This window comes from Pelodiscus sinensis, chromosome 8, assembly GCF_052426305.1.
Source record: "Pelodiscus sinensis isolate ZL-2025 chromosome 8, ASM5242630v1, whole genome shotgun sequence".
NCBI lineage: Eukaryota > Metazoa > Chordata > Testudines > Trionychidae > Pelodiscus > Pelodiscus sinensis.
The window spans coordinates 69,565,761-69,571,760 of NC_143059.1; positions in this window are offsets into that span (position 1 = coordinate 69,565,761).

Below are 6,000 nucleotides of genomic sequence, written 5' to 3' on the forward strand. Positions count from 1 at the left end.
TGAATAATCCTCCCCAATATCCATTACAATCTGATTTAATCCCTGGACTAATCCATTATAATATGGTTTAATCCCTAACCGGCTGCAACTATCCATTTAAAGAAGCAGGCGCTGGTGTTAAGATTCTGTTAGACCATGTTGATTTTTAATTGATCGCTTCGTTTTGTAAGGCTCCCAGATGTTGTGGCAATAGGCGCCACTAAAGATTTCTAAGTGTTATGTGTGTTCTGGAAGGCAAAGTAAAAACATGCCTGTAAACAAATGGGTTCTGAGTTCTATTCTAGAAATCCTGGAGGAAAAAAAGTTGTGAGTTTTTTTGTTTTTTTGCAGGAGAGGGATTTTGAGAGTGGCGGAGGGGAAAGGAAGATTCTAATGATACCTCCCGATTCAAAGTACTAAAGGGACCTCAAAATTGCGTCATGACTAAGTCCTATTCCATAATGGGACTGTACTGCTTGTGTAAGCAGGATGTGAATGAACTGTCGCCTGACAGCTTGCTGGGAGGGAGAGAAACTTCTGGAGCAAAAGTGTATTTAGATGCGCACACCTGCTCTGCTTAGATATCCAGCAGATAGAGCGGTGTTGCTCAAAGTGATCATCTTCAGCTGGTGTTGGGTTACAAATCCCTCGAGTACTGAATGCAGGGGTAGTGAAATGCTGTTGGCAGTGTTGTTGTCTTTATTGTGTGACTCTCCCTAAGGATCCCCAGTCTGGTTTAATTTACCTTTTCCCCTATTCAAAGAAACAGCTGAAGAAACTTCCTCAGGAGCCTTTTGTTATGTCAAGTACTCAATGAGAGCTGAAAGCATTTGTGGCGGGAAAAATTTCATTAAGAGCCTGACCTACTAAAGTCACATGAGAGAGGCAGGTGTCAGCATGGGGTGACTGACGGGCAGTCGGTGAAAGTGAGGAGCAGCTGGCTACTGGAGCAGTGGCTGAAATTGACGTGCAGCAAGAAACAGCGGCTGGTTGGACAGCCAGGCCGTGAGGATCCATAGCGGGCGAGGACACCAATGAGAACAAGGGCTCAGAAGGCCTAGCAAGCCAAGTGACTTCTTCCCAGGGTGGGAAGTGAACTCACAGAAATACCCTTCTGACTCCTGGAGTCATCTAACCAAGGACAGCCACTACGAGTGGGGGACAGCAAGGGAGCAGAGAAGTGGCCCAGAAAAAGAAGTTTTGGTTGCAGAACACAAGACTATCAGGCAAAGGGCCCTGTCCCACACCTTCAGGGGTGGTGTCCTGCTCACAGTTTTGTATTTATGAATCCTGCGTGTGGCATTTTCCCTTATTAATGTCAGGTGATTTCCTTCTTTTCATTAAAAGTGTCCTTTCCACTCTCAGAATCTGTGCTTGCAAGTGAGGAAGCATTGCCTCTCAGAGGTGCCAGGGGGGAGAGGCTTAATTTTCCCAGGTTACCAGGTGAGCCGGTTCTGTGTTGTATTGTTGAGCCAGTTTGGTGTTGTGATGTTGAAAAGGTAGCCTTAGATATTGAATTTGACCCTGGCTGTGCCAGGCTGAAGAGTTACACTTGTGTCTGAAGTCGGGTCTGATTTTACTCCAGCAAAGTCATTCAAAGTTTTGTCACTTCTTCAAGAAAAGCAGCAGCACGTGCTTGGATGGTAAGATCTTTGGAGAAAGGATTATATATGCCCCCTTGACTTTGTACAGCACATGCTCAAAGTCCAGATACTTTCAAGTAGTCAGCACCAACAATTGGGACCAAACTATTGATTTATTTATTTGTTAGAAAGAAAACTCAGCTCCTATCTAGGAACCGAAAGCAAGGGGCCAATTTTTCAAGACCTCCCCATTATTTTGTAAAGCTGCTGTTGGCTCTAAGCATTTGAAGATCCACGCCACCTTTAGATCCCTAAATGGGAGCAGAGCTCCTTCACAGAGCTGGCACCAACTGTGCCAGGTATAATGAAGAGAGTTGTAATCATGGCTTAACATTTATAATATGCAGGAACAGCTGACAAGTAATAAAATGTTCCCTCTGGAGAAGAATCGGATTGCATAAACAGAACAGTCTGACTAATACTGGCAGGGTCATTCATTCAAAGGAGTAAATGACTCTATTTTCCCCAAAGTGCTATTAGGTTCTAGGGAGAGAGAGAGAGAGAAGACGGCCCTCTCCCAAGTGCTAAATTAATATAAAGCTCACACTTTTGGACTGTGCATATCTACAAAGGATTTTCATTCAACATCAGGAGTGAGGCACTTCTGCAGTAGTGAAGTTGACTACCAGGCTACGTCTACACTGGCATGATTTTCCGGAAATGCTTTTAACGGAAAACTTTTCCGTTAAAAGCATTTTCGGAAAAGCACGTCGAGATTGGCAGGATGCTTTTCCGCAAAAGCACATTTTGCGGAAAAGCGTCCGTGGACAATCTAGACGCGCTTTTCCGCAAAAAAGCCCCGATTGCCATTTTCACGATCGAGGCTTTTTTGCGGAAAACAGTACTATGCTGTCTACACTGGCCCTTTTGCGCAAAAGTCTTTCGGAAAAAGACTTTTGCCCAAACGGGAGTAGCATAGTATTTCCGGAAAAGCACTGACGATCTTACATGAGATAGCTACATCGTCTCCTTCTTTGAGAAGTTAACTCATTTGTCACACAAAGGAAATGCAGTCGATCTAAGCTTCCTGGATTTGAGTAAGGTATTTGATGCCGTTCCATATGGTAAATTATTAGTTAAAAAAGGAGAAGATGAGGATTAATATGAGAACTGAAAGGCAGATGAGCTGGTTTAGGGTTGCCAGTTTTGGTCGGATAGATTTCTTGAGATTTCATCACATAACATAATCTTTTATTAAAGTTTAATCTTTAATTCTGGGGACTCCAGGTTGTTCCTGGAGGGCTGGCAATCCTATACTGGGTAAAGGAGAGACTGCCATAGGTCATACTAAAACTGTCAGGCTGGAGCGAGGTTCCTATGGAGTTCCTCAGGAACTGGTCTTCAGGCTAGTCTTATGTAATGTTTTTATTCCTGAGCCTGACTCAAAAAGAGGGAGTGTGCAAATAAATTTGCAGATGACACAAAAGTTGGAAGGTACTGCCAATACAGAGGAAGAGAGGACTATCATACAAGAACATCTGGATGACCTTGTAAACTGGAGTAGTAGAAATGGAATCAAATTGAATAGTGCAAAGTCATGCATGTAGGGACTAACAGTAATTTTTGCTAGAAGCTGAGGACTTATCAGTTGGAAGTGACAGAAGAGACTATATTGACAGAACGACTTTGAGCCGTCAGTGTGATGCAGCTCTGAAAAAAAGGCTAATGCAATCCTCAGATGCATTAGGTGAGATATTTCCAGTTGAGACAGAGAAGTGTTAGTGAATGTTCCTTCTATTTCTTTCCATCCGCATGCAGAATAAATTTTGTTATGTGCACTGAGATGTGTAGATGTGCACCATCAGTAGAAACACATGCTGCCCACAGTGGACATTGTGGGTGCTCTGCCAATCAGCTGGCAGACATTTGAATCTCTCCTGGGTGGCCACCCAAGTGCTCATCTTACAGGGAACACTGGCAACAGTACCATTATACAAAGTGCTGATAAGACCTCACTGAGAATACTGGGTGCAATTCTGGTCTCCCATGTTTAGGAACGATGAATTCAAACTGTAACAGGATCAGAGAATGGCTACCAGGTTGATCTGAGGACTGGAAAATCTGCCGTAGAAGAAGAGACTCAAAGCACTTGGCTTGTTTAACCTAATCCAAAGAAGGCCGGGGATGGAGGGATTAAAATACGCCAGAAAAAGAAACACCAGGCAGGGAGAGGAGTTATTTAAGTTAAGCCCCAATGTGGACACAAGAACAAAGGGCTATCAACTGGCCTTCAACAAGGTTAGGCTTGAAATTAGGCAAAAGTTTCTGACCCTCAGAGAAGTAAAGTTCTGGAACAGCCTTCCAAGGGAAGGAGGGCGAGGGAGGGGACAAAAAAAACTACTATATTCTTTCCCAGGTATCTGCCTAGTGAGTGTGGCCCACATGCTCCGAGTCTTGGAGTATGTCTGTCTACACTACAGAGTTTTGTCAGGAGAACGGCCATTTGTCTGACAAAACTTGAGGAAAATCCACACTGCAATTGTGTTCTTCCGTAAGAAAATCAAAAGAACAGAGGAGTTTTTCCAGCGTTGGTAATCTTCATTCTACAAGGAAGAAGCCTTTTAGCGAAAGGGGAAGAGGGAGTTCTTTTGGAAGAAGAGGAAAGAGGAAAAAGCACAGGTGCCCTGGTGGCCACTCCGTTCATAGCAATCACAGCTGACATGTGAGAGAACATCCATTCAGTCTGGATGCTCTCTTTCAAAAAAGCAGATCACGTTTTCGATGCGTTTTGCAGCGTGGACACTCTCTTTCAGAAGAAATTTTTTCGGAAGAAGCCTGTCGTACCTCGGTGTTCTGTACCTCGGTACCTTCGGTGGTCTGAACTGTCAGTGTCAGCGTCGTCTGGTCCGGATCGGCCTGGCGCGCTCCTGACAGAACCTCTACTCCATCGGTGATGATAAACTTTTGGCTGCATGCGTAACAATCAGCATTCCCTTTATCTAGAGTGTTAGACCCCGTGCACTTGGGTCAACACAAGGGATCTCTGAGAGGCCCCGGAAACGACAGATGCAGGCAAGGTTTGAAATCAGTCAAGCAGGTTTATTGTCAAATGCGAAGCTCTACCAGTTGGTAACAGAGATCAGTACAATGTGACACCACTGGGCACTATGGCCCGCGTTGACAGGGTACCAACACCGGGCAGGCCTATTGCCATAGAACAGATGTTAACAGCAGTTAGTCAAAGTTAAGCTACTGTGCATTCTGTAAATTTAGGCAATGACACCTGCCGTTCAGGCACCTAGTGCGCTCCTCCCCCTCCCCCCAGGTCGGCTGGAGAGCACCTTTTGTGGTGTCCTTGACAGGTACAAACAACTGACATCACTTCTTTACGTACCAGGTTACCACCCTCCGTTGCCCAGTTACCACCCCTTACCTTACGGAAGGGGGGGCTTACTTACTATCCTTCATGCTGTCAATCTCGACCTGGTCCTGAACCTAGGTCAGTATGTGCATTAGTTTTTGGGGAGTCTTTGTACCAAGACATTTCTTATTAAGATGTTCCGCTACTCCCCTTTGGCTTACAGTCTGTACCCAGTGCCTCCCTGTGTCCTTCCATGCTCCACCTAACTTATACAATTACACAGTTATCAGTAGAGCCTCTTTCTTGGCTTCTGCGTCACTAGATTGTAGGCCTGTTGCTGTTTTCATGTTACAGGCATCTATTTAGGCCTACTTACTCCATGTTACTGACCCTCAACTTACTACAAAGCCTATAGTCTAGATGTAGCCTAACTGATCACCATATTTGGTCAGGAAGGAATTTTCCTCCACGTCAGCTTGGGCAGACAGGGTGGAATTTTTTTTGCCTTCCTCTACAGTTTGGGAAACAGGTCACTTGGGCCTGGTCTATGCTAGAGCAAAGAGTTGACGTACGATACGCAACTCCAGCTAAGTTAATTGCACAGCTGGAGTCAATGTATCTTAAATCACCATCCACACAGCGGGAGGTCGACGGGAGCCAATGCTTCCATCAGCTTCCCTTACTCCTCGGGAGGAGCAAGAGTACCGGCACCGACAGAGGCACCCTCTGAGTTCAATTTAGCAGGTCTTCACTAGACCCATTAAATCAAACCCCAGAACATCAACCGCAGCAGCGTCAATCTTCCTCATAGTGTACACATGGCCTTGCAGGTGTAAACTCATATAAATGTGAATTCTCTGTAACTTGAAGTATTTAATCCATTAGTAGAGGAGTTCAATAACTTGTCTGGGGTCTATTACAGGAGTGTGGGTGGGGGCAAAGGTCTACGGCCTGTGATGTGCAGGAGGTCAGAGTAGATGATCATTATGTCCCATCCGGCCTTAAAATCTATGAGCTTATGAAGAAGAGCCCACACTGTTCACAGTCCACCCCAACCGGGATGCTAGTGACGCACAG